At 41.9% G+C, this 17,303-nt stretch overlaps 1 long non-coding RNA gene across 1 annotated transcript; it reads left to right on the plus strand.

Moving 5' to 3' along the window:
* Positions 1-4,772: 4,772 nt before the first annotated feature.
* LOC139162123 (uncharacterized) lies at positions 4,773-12,259 on the plus strand. Its single transcript, XR_011558241.1, has 4 exons — positions 4,773-4,856; positions 7,544-7,782; positions 10,971-11,100; positions 12,122-12,259. It is a non-coding gene; the product is annotated as an uncharacterized lncRNA (long non-coding RNA).
* Positions 12,260-17,303: the final 5,044 nt, after the last annotated feature.

The raw sequence follows: 17,303 nt of genomic DNA on the forward strand, positions 1-17,303 counted from the left end.
GCCACTATTAACAGTTTGACCTCTCTAAGGAATCCTTATTACAGAAGGAAGGCAGAAAGCTGTTTTATATTATCCATGGCACATTAATATCACTCATCACCTCAATTCCGGAATGACAACAAAGTAGGAAGTAGGAGATGGTGGCGGCAATGTGACTTAGGAGATAGCAGTGGAACTGCAAAAATATTGTTTTGGTCAATAACGAGCTGGGAGAAACACCTGGCAAGAAGGAGAATATTATCTTGTGAAACAAGGCTAATTCCCACAGATTCTAGATCTTTAGGTCTATGTCTGCTGAAGAATCTTGGGTCTGAGTAGTTTCTTCTGCTTTCTACTACTGTAGTGGTGTCTTCCATTTTTACGGTTTAGTTTTCTGCATATTTCTGTGGAGAAGACCAACTCTGTGGTCGCTGGGATTCGTGCGGTAGCAGGCAGTTACAGAGGTAATCTGGTCCAATGCCATGTAGGGCTTTAAAGGTCATGACCAACACTTTGAATTGTGACCGGAAACTGATTGGCAGCCAATGCAAGCCACGGAGTGTTGAGGAAACGTGGGCGAATCTTGGAAGCCCCACGATGGCCCTTGCGGCTGCGTTCTGCACGATCTGAATTTTCCCAACACTTTTCAAAGGTAGTCTCATGTAGAGAGCGTTGCAGTAATCGAACCTCGAGGTGATGAGGGCATGAGTGACTATGAGCAATGACTCGCTGTCCAGGTAGGGCTGTAACTGGTGCATCAGGTGAACCTGGGCAAACACCCTCCTCTCCACAGCCGAAAGATGATGTTCCAATGTTTCAGAGAATAAGATGCACTTTTTTCCTTCCTAAAAGAGCCTGATACTCTGAATGTAGCTTTTTTTGGGGGGGGGGGGGAGCTTTTCCCCCCCAGCCCTAAAGCGGTGCTAACGATCTTCCCAGATCTTTTTCATTGTTACTCTCCCTAAAGAAGGATTTTTCCAGCCCTAACTAGGGGATGAAATAATGTGCTGAAGCTGGTCAGATCAAGGATGCTAGCCAGATGAATACCTGGTAGATGCAGATTTCCCCCCTTATTTTCCTCGCCCAAAACTAAGATGCATCTTATATTCCAGTGCATCTTATACTCTGAAAAATATGGTACATGTGGACTCCCAGAAGTCTGTTAAATGGGAGAGAGCAGATAGAAATCAAGAAGGAAAAGGAATCCTCAGTCTGAGTATTGTATTGGCAGTTCTGTGTTAGCAAAAACGTCAGAAGAGAAGGATTTAGGGGTAGTGATTTCTGACAGTCTCAAAATGGGTGAACAGTGCAGTCAGGTGGTAGGGAAAGAAAGTAGAATGCTTGGCTGCATAGCTAGAGGTATAACAAGCAGGAAGAGGGAGATTATGATCCCCTTATATCCCCTGGTGAGACCACATTTGGAATACTATGTTCAGTTCTGGAGACCTCACCTACAAAAAGATACTGATAAAATTGAACGGGTCCAAAAACGGGCTACAAGAATGGTGGAAGGTCTTAAGTATAAAACGTATCAGGAAAGACTTAATGAACTCAATCTGTATAGTCTGGAGGACATAAGGAAAAGGGGGGACATGATAGAAACATTTAACCCTGCTGTTCTGTTCGGGTCGTATGCGACCCGAAGCCAAGTTTGAGTCCCTGTAAAAAATTTTCCCTGCATATCTGAAACTTGAAATTTCATGCTGGTTCATCATTTCAGGGGTTCTCTCTATGAGAATTTTTTTTGGGGGGTGGGGGGCTTAGTTTTTGCTGGGCAAAAAAAGTTACAAATCTTCTGTTCGGGTCACATACGACCCGGACCGAAAACTCTTCATTTGAAGTGCTTATGTTTGGTCAATTTGAAAACTTTTTTCACTTGGAAAGTAGTCTGAACATTTCTGCACACAATGATATGAAAATTGAAATGAAAAAAGTAAATCTTATTGGTTTATTTTGCGGATATAATGCACGCCCCCCCCGTTTTTGTGATTTTTTTTTCAATTTATGGATAGTTTTGCTTGCAAAATGCATTCTATTTTACTAAAGTTGGTGTGGGATTGGTAGCTTGAACATTTCTGAATATAAGAAAAATATAAAGGAACTGAAAAAAATGATTCTTATTGGTTTTTTAATATCAGAAATAAGGCCTCCCCCCCCCCCTCGGCTGCTTGCAACCATTTTCACTTTTTATTTTTTTATCCTCCAAATCCGAAATATTCTTTAAAATCTTAGGCATTCATTTACTCAATTTAACAATGCTGATCATCAAAAAATATTTTTGGGGTGGTGGCTAATTGTTTTCTGGGCAAAAAAAAATCATAACTTCGAGTCTGTTTCTGTTCGTATATGACCGGACCAAAAATAATTTTTTTAGGTACTTGAATTTGATCTTTTTGAAAACTTTTTCAACTGGAAAACTAGTTTGAACATTTATGAACATAATGATATGAAAATTGAACTGGAAAAATTGAGACTTATATTTTTATTTTGATCAAAAAGCCCCTCCCCCCCCATCCTTTTTTAATTTCGTGTCAATTTCTATTTTTTTAAGGCTACAAATCCCTAAGGAATTTCCCCCCAAAAGGTTTGATATACTAAATTGAACATTTCTGAATATAAGAAAAATATAAATGAACTGAAAAAAATGGTTCTTATTGGTTTATTTTTGCCACAAAAAGGCCACCCCCCACCCCCGGCCTTGCTATGTGCCATTATTGTCACTGTTTATACATATTTGTCTAGAAATATTTGGAATATCCTTTTGAAAATCAACCACATTGTAGCCAGAGGACTAATTTTATGAAACAAATCCATTTTACTAAAAAAAAGTATGTAAGTTTGAAATTAACAGCATAATTTTTATATAAATTGAAATAATTGAACACGGGGGGAGGCATACATTTATGTGCAAAATAAACCAATATGCATCAATTTTTCCAGTTCAATTTTCATATCATTATGTTCAGAAATGTTCAAGCTACCAATCCCACACAAACTTTAGTAAAATAGAATGTATTTTGCTAGCAAAACTATCCATAAAGTGAAGACTATTTTAAAAAAACGGGGGGGCATGCATTTCATCAACAAAATAAACCAATATGCATCAATTTTTCAAGTTCAATTTTCATATCATTATGTTCAGAAATGTTCAAGCTACCAATCCCATACCAACTTTAGTAAAATAGAATGCATTTTGCAAGCAAAACTATCCATAAATTGAAAAAAATTTCACAAAAATGGGGGGGGCGTGCATTATATCCGCAAAATAAACCAATAAGATTTACTTTTTTCATTTCAATTTTCATATCATTGTGTGCAGAAATGTTCAGACTACTTTCCAAGTGAAAAAAGCTTTCAAAAAGACCAAACATAAGCACTGCAAATGAAGAGTTTTCGGTCCGGGTCAGGGTGACCCGGGAACAGAAGATTTGTTACTTTTCTTAAACAGAACAGCAGGGTTAAATATGTTAAAGGGTTAAATAAGGTTCAGGAGGGAAGTGTTTTAATAGGAAAGTGAACACAAGAACAAGGGGACACAATCTGAGGTTAGTTGGGGGAAGGATCAAAAGCAACGTGAGAAAATATTATTTTACTGAAAGAGTAGTAGATGCTTGGAACAAACTTCCAGCAGACGTGGTTGGTAAATCCACAGTAACTGAATTTAAACATGCCTGGGATAAATATATATCCATTGTAAGATAAAATATAGGAAATAGTATAAGGGCAGACTAGATGGACCATGAGGTCTTTTGCTGCCCTCAATCTTTTATGTTTCTAAGGAATCAGGGTTGAAGTTGGGACTAAAGAAAATGAAATATTTGGGATTTGGTTATTGAGTAATCCAGGAAAAATTGTGGAGTTTAATTATAGACAGATATGGAGGAGAATGTTAAAACAGATGAGGACCTGGAAAGAGAAAAGGTTAAGGAGATTGGCTAAAATAAGAAAATTAAAAATGATGATAGTCCCCAAGATGATGTATCTGTTCCAGGTATTGCCAGGGGGTTTAAATGGGGAATGACTTAAGTAATGATTAAATAAACCAAATACTGCATCATATGCACTGTTACGAGCAAACAGAGCAACTCTTAACCTAATGAAATAGACAATCTTGATACATGTGGCTAAATCCTCTGGAACCAAACTCCCCCCAGAGATTAGGATTGCCCCCACCCTCCTTGCTTTTTGTAAACTTCTTAAAACCCACCTTTGCCGTCAGGCATGGGGGAACTGAGACATCTCCCCTTGACTATGTAGTTTTATGTATGGTACCGTATGTTTGTGTGTATGCTTTTTATATAATGGGGGTTTTAGGTCTTTAATGTAAACTGTTATTTTAGCCTTCAAGATTAGATTTGTTTATTGTATATTGTTTTTATCACTGCTGCAAGCCACCCCGAGTCTGCGGAGAGGGGCGGCATGCAAATTAATAAATAATAATAATAATAATAATAATAATAATAATAATAATAATAATAAAAATAAGTCCGCATCAAAGCCAGATTTACTTATGTAAAAGATTAAAATCTTCTCTTCCTGAACATGGCAACTGGCATTGTAAATAGTCTATGCTGAGATCAGCTTAATAAGGAAAAAAAAAAGAAACCTGCAATTCTGAATGCTTGAATATAAGGATTTATTGTAATGTGTCTCTCTTGAAGGGGTCTTCCAGTGCCAGAGTGACCACAGATGTATACATGAGAAGTATCGGTGCGATGGGATACAACATTGCCCTGATGGCTCTGATGAACTTAACTGCTGGACGCCAACCCCCCTCTGTGCTTTACGTTGTGATGGCAATACTGTGTGTATCCTGGAGAGTTGGCTATGTGATGGGAACACAGACTGCTTTGATGGGGCAGATGAAAAAAACTGTGGTAAGCCAGGGCAGGAAAGACAGACATCTAAGAACGAACAACCGGTTTTTAGATTATTGGTTTTCTAGGCAGGTTGTAGCTGGAACAAATAGGAAATTCTTTGAAATACAATGTTCCCTCGATTTTCGTGGGTTCGAACTTTGCGAAATGTCTATACCACGGTTTTTCAAAAATATTAATTAAAAAATACTTCACGGGTTTTTTCCCTATACCACGGTTTTTCCCGCCCAATGATGTCATATGTCATCACCAAACTTTCGTCTGCCTTTAATAAATATATTTTTTTAATAAACTTTAATAAATAAACATGGTATGTAATAATCTAAATGGTTGCTAAGGGAATGGAAAATTGCAATTTAGGGGTTTAAAGTGTTAAGGGAAGGCTTGGGATACTGTTCATAGCCAAAAATAGTGTATTTACTTACGCATCTCTACTTCGTGGAAATTCAGCTTCCGCAGGTGGTCTTGGAACCCATCCTCCACGAAAATCGAGGGAACACTGTACATTTGAAGCTACTTGGCTAAATGATTAGGGGGTTGAGGCAAAGGCAACATAAATGCTAGCGATACCCATTTCTATTTCTCCTTGTCACTGAATGAGATGAAAACTTGTGGGGGCACTTCAGTGGCTGGAGGCAATCAAGCTTTGAGGTATAGGCTATTAGACATAGAGTCCCAACAAGGTGAGCAACTCTACCTAATAACTTCTTCACTAGATGAGGGCAATGGTCTCTATTTGGGATGCTTTGGAAAAAAGAAATCAACAGGAATCTACACTTAGTCTGAAGTTTCACAGAGTTATGTTGGCTGTGTTATGTTTTTCTGAGCCAAATTTAAAGTGGTGACATTGACTTAAGTTGCCTAAATTTCTCAGGGCTCAGATTTCTGGAGAAAACCCTTTTCCCATATCAGGTTGTTAGTTACACGCAGTGAAGACAGCCTTTCCCATCTCATATTAACTCTTTTATTTTATTTTGGTGCCCTAGAGTAGTTTTTCCCAACTTTGGCAACTTGGAGATATCTGGACTTCAACTCCCAGAATTCCCCAGCCAGCATTCGCTGGCTGGGGAATTCTGGGAGTTGAAGTCCAAATATCTTCAAGTTGCCAAGGTTGGGAATCACTGCCCTATAGTCCTGGAGGCTGTTGGGACTAGTTTCCACATTTTTTGGGGGGGGGGGGGGTTGTTGTTATTTTTTGGCAAGATTTCAGAAGTGATTTGGCATTGCTTACATCCTAAGGCTGAGAGAGAGAGACCGACTGGCCCAAGGCCATCCAGCTTGATTCAAGCCTAAAGTGGGACTAGAACTGACACTCTCCTAGTTTCTAACCACACCATACACACCATCTCTACCAAATATTTTCCCTCAGCTACTTGGGGGAAGGGGCATAGCCTACAAATGCAAAATAAGACATGACTTGGTTTGTCCTGCATGTGTTACGGAAGACTCCTCACCATGTTTAACAGCTGTCTGCTCTAAGATCACAGGCTGACTTCTGGAAACCACATTTGGAACTTAACAGAGGGCTTGGGGGAACCCTTAAGAAGCACCCCCCCCCAGTTCTAATAATTGTGACTCTTTTATGGCCGAGACCAGTGGCTTCCTAACTCTTGTTCTGCACTCATATAACTAGGAAAATGTGGTTTCCACAAGGTAGCCTGAGCAGTGGTTCTCAACCTAGGGGTCGGGACCCCTTTGGGGGTCGAATGATCATTTCACAAGGGTCGCCTAAGACCATGGGAAAAGACAAATTTCCCATGGTGTTAGGAACTAAGTTTCTATTCTGGTGTCTTGGAACATATTTTTACAATCCGACCAATCAGGCGTTTACAGTGGGAGTGTCTCTCTGACCTTCCTGCCAATCAGCTTAAAGCTCTGTTGGGACAATTGGTGCTAGACTTATGGTTGGGGGTCACCACAACATGAGGAACTGTATTAAGGGGTCGCGGCACTAGAAAGTTTGAGAACCACTGTCTTAGAGCAAGGCTAGGGTTAGAGTTAGGTCTCTGACAGCAAAAAGGAGTTGGGGGGCGACATGCGCAAGTAAGGTGAGTGTCCCCCCCCCCAAATAAGATCTGGTGCCTTTTTTGATGACAGTAAGTAAGTAAGTAAGTAAGTAAATAAGTAAGTAAGTGAGTTAGTGAGTAAGTGGGTAAGTAAGTAAGTAAGTGAGTAAGTGAGTGAGTAAGTAGGTAAGTAAGTAAATAAGTAAGTAAGTGAGTAAGTAGGTAAGTAAGTAAGTAAATAAGTAAGTAAGTAAGTAGGTAGGTAGGTAGGTAAGTAAGTAAGTAAGTAAGTAGGTAAGTAAGTAAGTAAGTAAGTAAGTAAATAAATAAGTAAGTAAGTGAGTAAGTAGGTAAGTAAGTAAATAAGTAAGTAAGTAAATAAATAAATAAATACTGGACATAAACAAACAAACAAACAAATAAATAAACAAACAAACAAACAAATAAATAAATAAATAAATGTCTTATTTTGGGGGAAACACAGTATTACAATGTCATGGCTAAATAGGGAACATCAATCTTTTGCTGCACGTATTACCTTTCTACCATGTAAGGTAAATAGCATTCCTTTTATATAATCTTTAAAGCTATTGTTACTTACTAATTGATTCCTGCTGTCTGGATACATTTTCGGGGGAGGCGTGAAACACGGGAAGGTTAAACATCATTATCTGCTTGCAGCCCAGATCAAATGCGATGGCCTGCACTTCCAATGCAAAAGCGGGCAGTGCATTTCTACTTTCTTGCACTGTGATGGAAATTACAACTGCGAGGACCGTTCCGACGAAGAAGACTGCCCGGCCCCCAGACAAGCTTCCTGCTACCACGATGAAATCAAATGCCACGGAAGTGGAGAATGCATCCTGAAGCAATGGCTTTGTGATGGGGACACGGATTGCAAAGACGGGTCAGACGAGCAGGTACAAATGGTGAAATCCCTAAAGTAAGCTAGCTGTCCCTTTGGGGGCAAACAGGACAATACGGTGCCATCTCAACCACTCAGCAGATGGAATAAGCTACTGGGATACTCCACTGCAGTCCTTGCCTTTAATTGAGAATTAAGTAGCCTTAATTGTGGGATGCTTAAGCAGTGGGGTGGTCACCTAGAGATTAAGAAGACTGCCTGACCCTGAGGAGGCTGAGAGTTCAGTCATGGGCAATGGCAGGCGTTTCTCTATCAGGGCAGGAAGAAAAAATATCTGCTGTGAACTCCATGTGGCATCAGGAAGGGCATCCGGCCAGTAAATGATCAGCTCCATCCAATCGCCCCGGCTCCATCCCAATATAAGGGAATACAGGACCATAAAAAGAAAAAAAAGTGGGATGCTTATTTCTGAATACTTATGGTTACGGTCACTGCTAGTACCCGACATATTCCAAATAATAGGTACCAAATGCCTCCAAACTGCTAGAGATGTTAAGATACAGTGGTACCTCTACTTAAGAACACCTCTAATTTTCTAGCTAAGAACCGGTTGTTCAAGATTTTTTTGCCTCTACTTAAGAACCATTTTCTACTTAAGAACCTGAGCCCGGAAAAATTTCCCAGGAAATTGAAAGCGGCACAAAGGCCTGGCTAGTTTCCTGCCATTCCCCCTTTAATCCTGGTTATCTTGGGCTGCCAGAGGAGCCTTTCGGTGGCGCTTAAGGAGGCTTTGGCAGTCCAGAGCGAATGAAGTATTTTCCTTTCTCTGGGCGCTTGGAGAGGGAATAAACCTCTGCCAGGGCCCAGAGAAAAGAAACTCTCCCTTGACTCTGGGCAGCCAAGGAGTCACCACAGCGAAGGAAAGGCCCTGGCTACAAAGCAAGTGAGCAAGAAAAGAAGGGAGCCCTTCAGCATGGGAAGGAAGAGGCAGCAGGTGGCAGCAGCAGCAGCCGGTGTATGGGAGGCAGCCTCACACTGGGTGTTTGGGAGGCTCGTGCTTCTCCTCGCTGCCTCAGAGTCCCTCTGTTTTTTTTAAGCCTTAAAGTTTTGAATTTTTTTGATTCCTCTCACCTCACCTTCTTTCTTCGGCAGTGACTGTCCTCCTCTTCTTCTTCCTCCCCCCCCCCCCAAAATTCCGAGCTTTTATTTCTTTCCTAATGGGTTTACACTTTATTTGCTTTTATATTGATTCCTACGGGAAAAATTGCTTCTTCTTAAGAACGTTTCTACTTAAGAATCTGTTCCAGAATGAATTAAGTTCTTAAGTAGAGGTGCCACTGTACTTCTTTCTAAAGATATGCAGTCTGTATAGGCAGACTTCTCAGCAAATCAAAAGGTCCCTTCCCAGAAACACATTTTCCAGGTTTCTTCTTAATTGTGCCTGTTTTCATTGCCCCCAAGTTCTCCGTATCACGGCTCAGATAGCATTTTTTTCTACAGCAGTATAAGCATCTCTAAGCCAAGTCAGTGTAACGTTGCCAGCAGGCAAGAAGAATACAATACAGCTGGAAGGGACCTTGGAGGTCTTCTAGTCCAGCCCCCTGCTCAAGCAGGAGAACCTATACAGGGGCGGATTCCCATTACCGCCGCTATTGGTGCGCCGCTTGCGCCGCTTCAGATCTCATGCATGCGCATGCATGCATCCCAGCGTGTGTGTGCAAGATAGAAACATAGAAACATAGAAGACTGACAGCAGAAAAAGACCTCATGGTCCATCTGGTCTGCCCTTATACTATTTTCTGTATTTTATCTTAGGATGGATATATGTTTATCCCAGGCATGTTTAAATTCAGTTACTGTGGATTTATCTACCACGTCTGCTGGAAGTTTGTTCCAAGGACAAACTTCCAGCAGATTTCAGTAATTTTTTTGTCAAGTAGAAATCGTATAGAATGTTGGTTGGGTAAGGGAAGATGGCTACAAATAAATGCAATATGTAAATATCTGAATGAAAGGGAGAATAAAGAAGCACTATTTAGGGAGGAGATAGAGCTAGAGAAAATAATAAGAGAAAAAACTGAGGGTACAAAGGCGCAAGCAACCAATATATATATAAGATGTTAGTGAAGTCAGACAGGGATGTGATCCAAGGATTGACTAAATGGTGGCGAAATGAGATACAAGTAGAGGTGCAAGAGATGGAAAATACAGTAGAGAATATAAGGAAAATCAAGAATGCAAGGGTTAGGGAAATGAGAAGGAAAATATTACATAAGTGGTATTACACACCCGTTCAACTTGCACACTTTCAGCAGAACGTTAAAGGTATCTGTTGGCATGGGTGCCAAGATAAAGGAGTGTTTATGCATATGCTCTGGGAATGCCCAGTGGTGCAGAACTTTTGGCAAAAAGTGCAAGAGGATATTAATAGGATATTAAATATAAGATGGACGATTACTAAGGAAATGGCAGTATTAGTAAAAAGTAGTGAGATGGGAGAATACAGAGAAATAAAACAAGCAGCGATAGAAAGCGCTCAGGCGGTAATAGTCTTGGGTTGGAAGGATGCGGCAAAATGGACAATGCAAAATTGGTGTAGGTATATGGTGGACCCCATTCAATTCGAGATTACGGATAAAGGGATGAATTTGACTAATGAAACTGATTTGCAACAGCTGATGGGGCGATGGGACAAGGTAAGATGATATATGGCGAGTAGGATCCGAGACCAAGTTATAAGAAACAAGTTGGAATCACTCTATAATATGTAAAGAAATATTTCACTCTTGGGTTTAAATGATTTATACAAGAAATACCCCCAACTAGTGGTGGGGTGTGATTGATTGTCTGGTGGTGGGCGCAATCACTGAGCACATGTTATATGTCATATGTTGTGTATGTGTTTTATATTATAAAAACCAATAAAAATATTAGTTTTTTTAAAAAGGTAATTTTTTTGCTTCCATGGGCAGAAGTAAAAAAACACCGAAATCTCGTGTGTCCCCTTGTGAGATTTTGTTCCCTGTGCATGCACAGATGTAAACCCATGCTGGGGTATGCGCATGCAAGAGACCCAAAGGTGCGCAACGCAACGATTGCTACTGGTGCACCGTCCTTTACCATACCGGTAGCAACCCACTAATGAACCTATGCTTTCTCAAATCTCCAGGTATTTCAAATGTTTCATTGTTGTACAGCAGAAGTTCTTGATGGATGGATTGATTGGTTGGTTGGTTTTTACAGGACTGTGGATTTCCAAAGAAACAATGTGGTGCCCATCAATGGCAATGCAACCACTCATTACAATGCATCCCAGATCAATGGAATTGTGATGGGGAACGTGACTGCAGAGACGGGACTGATGAGCTTGGATGTATGTAAACTTTCTCCATCTTGGTAGCTGGTGCAATAGTCTTGTTTTTTGAAGTGGTGGGAGGGATCTGTCTTTCTTAGGAGGCATTAGCTTAACAGAGAGAAGTGCTGCAAAACAAGAGCCAAGTTACAATGACAGCAGTTCTATGTTAGTCTTTAAATGTTTTTAGTTTAATGTCCTATGGAGTTGAAATTTAAGGATATTGTGGGGCACCTCATTCTCACCATGCGCTGTTGCCATTTATTTCCATTTGTGCTTGCCAGATTGTTGCGCTCATGTTCTCCTTTTTTAAAAAAAATACAACTTTATTAAACTTATCAAAGTATAAAATAAAAATGGAAATGGAAACAATGGGCAAAGAGGGAAGGGGAAGAGAGAGAGAGAACTGTAGGTTAAAGAGGAAAGGGAACAGCTACTGACAACTTCTCTTTTCTGCATACTAGAATAAAATATAACATTGCAGCCTCAAATTTCTACTTTTGCATACTTAATATGGATTAGCCTTTTCTAGAGCATACTTGTCTAATCAGCAAATCCCAAAGTCAAAGGTTTTTGGGGGGGTTTCAAAGTACATTTTATTGAAATTTTTCACATAAACACCCTCCCCCAAATATAATTTCAGTAATACAGCTTGTCGTATTATATATTTTTCATATCTAAGGCTATTGTTTTTAACTTAAAGATTCTTATTTCTATTTACAATTTTATACGTGTTGTATATTACATTACAGGGTTTTGACCATCTCTGCTAATTCCATCAGTTTCCAGCCATTCTTCTTCCATTTCTTCCAGTTAGGATATCTTTCTATTTTTATGCATGGAGCATTCTCGCTTCTATCAACATCTAAAACAACAAAGTTCCAAATTCTTTGATGACTTGTATTATTCTCCCCATACCCATTCCAAATCAATCAAAGGGTAAGTCGCATTGAATTTGGCTCATGCTTCATTAGATTTCAATGGTTATTTTATATATAATTGTGCTAAAACTAGAATCTTGAAGTCCTCTTTGCTTTTCCAGGTAAGCCCAGGAGCTGCCATAGCTATGAGTTTCAGTGTGGTGATACCTGTGTCAATTACACTTTGGTCTGCAATGGGAAACCCGACTGCCAAGATGGAATGGATGAAGGCAACCATTGTGCCGTGCCATGTAAAAAACTGTGTGCTCACATTTGTTACAAGTCTCCTCATGGGCCTGTAAGTGAAGACCAGCATTAGAATGTTGATGATGCTTAGGATGATGCTTAAAAATGGATAACATAAGAACTGAAGAGTTGGCCTTCTCGGGTCCCATCAACTAAAAATGTCATTTGGCGGGCCCCAGGAGAAGAGCCTTCTCTGTGGTGGCCCCGGCCCTCTGGAACCAGCTCCCCCCTGAGATTAGAACTGCCCCCACCCTCCTTGTCTTTCGCAAGTTACTTAAGACTCACCTATATCGCCAGGCATGGGGGAACTAAGACATCTCCCCCAGACTTATTATATTTCATGTTTGATGTGTATGTGCTGTATGGTTTTTAATTGTTGAGGTTTTTATATATTTTATTATTAGATTTGTTCCATTATTATACTGTTTTTATTACTGTTGTGAGCCGCCCCAAGTCTTCGGAGAGGGGCGGCATACAAATCTAATAAATTGAATTGAATTGAATTGTAGAAGGAAAAAAATGGGTTAAGGAGATTTGCTTCCTCCTAGGCCAGTGATGGCGAACCTTTTTTTCCTCGGGTGCCAAAAAAGTGTGGGCGTGCACTATTGTGCATGCATGAGTGCCCACCACCATAATTCAATGCCTGTGGAGGGCAAAAACAGCTTCCCCTGTTCCCCGGAGGCCCTCTGGAGGCCAGAAATAGCCCATTTCCCAACTTCTGGTGGGCCCAGTAGGCTCATGTTTTGCCCTCCCCAGGCTCCAAAGGTTTCTCTGGAGCCAGAGGAAGGTAAAAACGCCCTCCTCCATTCTCCCTGGAAGCTCTCTGGAAGCCAAAAACGCCCTCCGAGAGCCTCTGGGTGAGCCAAAAATCAGCTGGCCAGCACACACATGCACTTTGGAGCTGAGCTAGGGCAACGGCTCGTGTGCCAGCAGATATGGCTCCGCGTGCTACCTGTCAAAGGTTCACCATCACTGTCCTAAGCTTTATGCTAAAATTCTTTCAAAATAGGAAAAATAGATAGCCATTCTCGAATAATAATACAATATGGACTTGTTGCTACTATTATAGCAAAAGGATAGTGATTGTAACCATGAAAAAATGGGAAATGTCGTATAAAATGCACTGGCGTATAAGACACAGCTTAAGTTTTGAGAGAGGAAAATAGGGGGGGGGAACCCACCTACCAGGTATTCATCTGGCTAGCATCCTTAGTCTGGTCAGCCTCAACTCATTATTTTATCCCCTGGTTAGGGCTGAAAAAAATAATCTTCGGAGGGAGTAGCAATGAAAACAAACCTACAAAAACCTAGGGCTGGAATAAAAACTTGTTTGGAGAGAGTAGGAATGAAAAAAATCCTGCAAGCCAAGAAGATTGTTAGTAACTCATTAGGGGTGGGGGGGGGGAGCTTCAAAAAAGCTACATTTGGAGTATAAAATGCACCCAAATTTTCAGCCTCTTTTAGGCGGGGAAAGGGTACGCCTTATACTCTGAAAAATACAGTATTTGGGGAGAGGGTTATGACAGTATTAAAATGCAGAGGCATCTTGCTGGCAACAAAGATATATATAATCAAAGCAATAGTTTTCCCAGTTGTAATGTAAAATCTGCATTATTGTTTGATTGGCTGAATAAAGAAGTAATACTTTCAAACTCTGGTTCTGGTTCCCATGTCTGAGAATAACCTGCATTGTGAGAACCATTAATATAAAACTAGATAAAAGAAAATAAGACTGTTCATTGAAAATGTTGGTAATTAAACTCCAACTATAAAATATTTTGAACAAGAAGTACAAAGGCAAGAGTTGTTGAAGTTGTTCAACGAGGAGCTCCGGGAGTTGAAACGCCAGAAGAGACGTCTAGAGAAGCGATGGAGGAAGAGTAAGTCCGAATCCGACCGAACACTTGTAAGAGCTTTTATTAAGACTTACAAAGTGGCGCTCAAGGCGGCAAGATGCGCGTACCATGCCGCCTTGATTGCATCAGCGGAATCCCGCCCGGCTGCCCTGTTTAGGGTGACCCGCTCCCTTCTAAACCAGGGGGGAGTTGGGGAACCCTTGCAGGGCAGTGCTGAGGAATTTAACTCACTTTTCGCTGATAAAGTCGCTCGGATCCGAGCGGAACTCGACTCCAATTGCATAGCAGTATCGGCTGACAATGAGTCAGTCGAGGTGACTGGGGCTAAACGTCTTTGTCCATCTGTCTGGGAGGAGTTTGACTTGGTGACACCTGATGAAGTGGACAAGGCCATTGGAGCTGTGAGTTCTGCCACCTGCTTACTGGATCCGTGTCCCTCTTGGTTGGTTTCGGCTGGTCGAGAGGTGACACGGAGCTGGGTCCAGGAGATTGTCACCGCCTCCTTGGGGAGGGGGTCCTTCCCGGCTCCTTATAAGGAGGCACTTGTGCGCCCCCTCCTCAAGAAGCCTTCCCTGGACCCAGCCGTGCTTAATAACTACCGTCCAGTCTCCAACCTTCCCTTTATGGGGAAGGTTGTTGAGAAGGTGGTGGCGCTCCAACTCCAGCGGTCCTTGGAAGAAGCCGATTATCTAGGGCCTCAACAGTCGGGTTTCAGGCCCGGTTACAGCACGGAAACTGCTTTGGTCGCGTTGATGGATGATCTCTGGCGGGCCCGGGACAGGGGCTTGTCCTCTGTCCTGGTGCTTCTTGACCTCTCAGCGGCTTTCGATACCATCGACCATGGTATCCTTCTGCGCCGACTGGAGGGGTTGGGAGTAGGAGGCACTGTTCTCCAGTGGTTCTCCTCCTACCTCTCCGGTCGGTCGCAGTCGGTGTTAGTGGGGGGTCAGAGGTCGACCTCAGGTTTCTCCCTTGTAGGGTACCTCAGGGGTCAGTCCTCTCCCCCCTGCTATTTAATATCTACATGAAACCGCTGAGTGAGATCATCCAAGGGCATGGGGTGAGGTATCATCAATATGCGGATGATACCCAGTTGTACATCTCCACCCCATGTCCAGTCAGCGAAGCAGTGGAAGTGATGTGCCAGTGCCTGGGGGCTGTTGGGGACTGGATGGGTGTCAACAAACTCAAACTCAATCCAGACAAGACGGAGTGGCTGTGGGTGTTGCCTCCCAAGGACAATTCCATCTGTCCGTCCATTACCCTGGGGGGGGAACTACTGACCCCCTCAGAGAGGGTGCGCAACTTGGCCGTCCTCCTCGACCCACAGCTGACATTGGAACATCATCTTTCGGCTGTGGCGAGGAGGGCGTTTGCCCAGGTTCGCCTGGTGCACCAGTTGCGGCCCTATTTGGACAGGGAGTCATTGCTCACAGTCACTCATGCCCTTATCACCTCGAGGTTCGATTACTGCAATGCTCTCTACATGGGGCTACCTCTGAAAAGTGTTCGGAAACTTCAGATCGTGCAGAAAGCAGCCGCGAGAGCCATCGTGGGGCTTCCCAGATTCGCCCACGTTTCTACAACACTCCGTGGCCTGCATTGGCTGCCGATCAGTTTCCGGTCACAATTCAAAGTGTTGGTCATGACCTTTAAAGCCCTACATGGCATTGGACCAGAATACCTCCGGAACCGCCTACTACCGCACGAATCCCAGCGGCCGATAAGGTCCCACAGAGTTGGCCTTCTCCGGGTCCCGTCGACTAAACAATGTCGTCTGGCGGGCCCCAGGGGAAGAGCCTTCTCTGTGGCGGCCCCGGCCCTCTGGAATAAACTCCCCCCGGAGATTAGAACTGCTCCCACCCTCCTTGTCTTCCGTAAACTACTTAAGACCCATCTATACCGCCAGGCATGGGGGAATTGAGACACCTTTCCCCCAGGCTTATTATAATTTATGTTTGGTATGTATGTGCTGTTTGGTTTTTTAAATTGATAGGGTTTTTAGTTTTTTTCTTAATATTAGATTTGTGCCTGTACAATATTGTTTTATCGCTTGTTGTGAGCCGCCCCGAGTCTTCGGAGAGGGGCGGCATACAAATCTAATAAATTATTATTATTATTATTATTATTATTATTATTATTATTATTATTATTATTATTATTATTGAAGTCCCAGATGGTTTTACATTCTGTTTTTTGTCACTGTTGTTAGCCGCCCCGAGTCCATGGAGAGGGGCGGCATACAAATCCAATAAATAAATAAAATAAAATAAATAAAAATGTGAGGCAGTAGGAAAAGAGACCAGAAAAGCTTCAGGAGTTAAATTATCTTGTTGATGACCTAATCATAATTTGACTAGAACGTGCTGATAGATAATCCTGGTGAGATGATTACTATTAAATCATAAAAACTCATCAAGCAATGCAAGCAGATTGAAAGTGTAATCTAACAGCAGCAGGGGTGGGATCTGGATCCTTTTGCTGCCAATTCGCTCAGGGTTGTACCGTACGCGTGCGCCCTCAGCAATAAAAAAAAATAGCTGCTGCGCATGTGCAGAAACAAAATCCAAGACGGCGGCGCCCAAGGAGACACCAACAGAACTTCTTCTGTGATATCATCACTAAGTTAAAGAACCAATTAGAACCGGTAGGAACCCACCTCTGAACAGCAGCGGTATCCAACCCTGGCAACTTTAAAACCTGTAGACTTCAACTCCCAGAATTCCACCAACAAATAGCTCTTGAAGTTGCCAAGGTTGGACAACCCCTTCCTTAGAGCAAGAGAATAAGACTAAATGCATGTGTTTTAAAAGAAAACCGGAAACCATCTCTTTATATCTTTGTTTTTTCCCTTTCCTTTCATTTCTGTTATCACTTTCCCCTTTTCTTTTTCTTTAAATGTGAATTGTTTTACTTTGTAAAAAAAAAATTCTTTAGTGAAACATAATTTGGGGGGGGGGGAAACCCCAATGCCTTCAAATGTATTACTTAAGCGCATACATGTACTTGCAAATTAAATCTCAATTTGTATTTGGACTCTGTGTTTCCAGAGAATCAACCCTGGAGGGCAGAGTAAGGAGAAGGAGAAATAGTGAAACTTTACATAGGTAATAACGCCTGTTTTCTAATTTTCAGCAATGTGCTTGCAATGAGGGGTTCATCCTAACAAGTGATGGGCGCTCTTGCAAAGACATCAATGAGT

The sequence above is a fragment of the Erythrolamprus reginae genome, chromosome 2 (genome assembly GCF_031021105.1).
Source record: "Erythrolamprus reginae isolate rEryReg1 chromosome 2, rEryReg1.hap1, whole genome shotgun sequence".
NCBI lineage: Eukaryota > Metazoa > Chordata > Lepidosauria > Squamata > Dipsadidae > Erythrolamprus > Erythrolamprus reginae.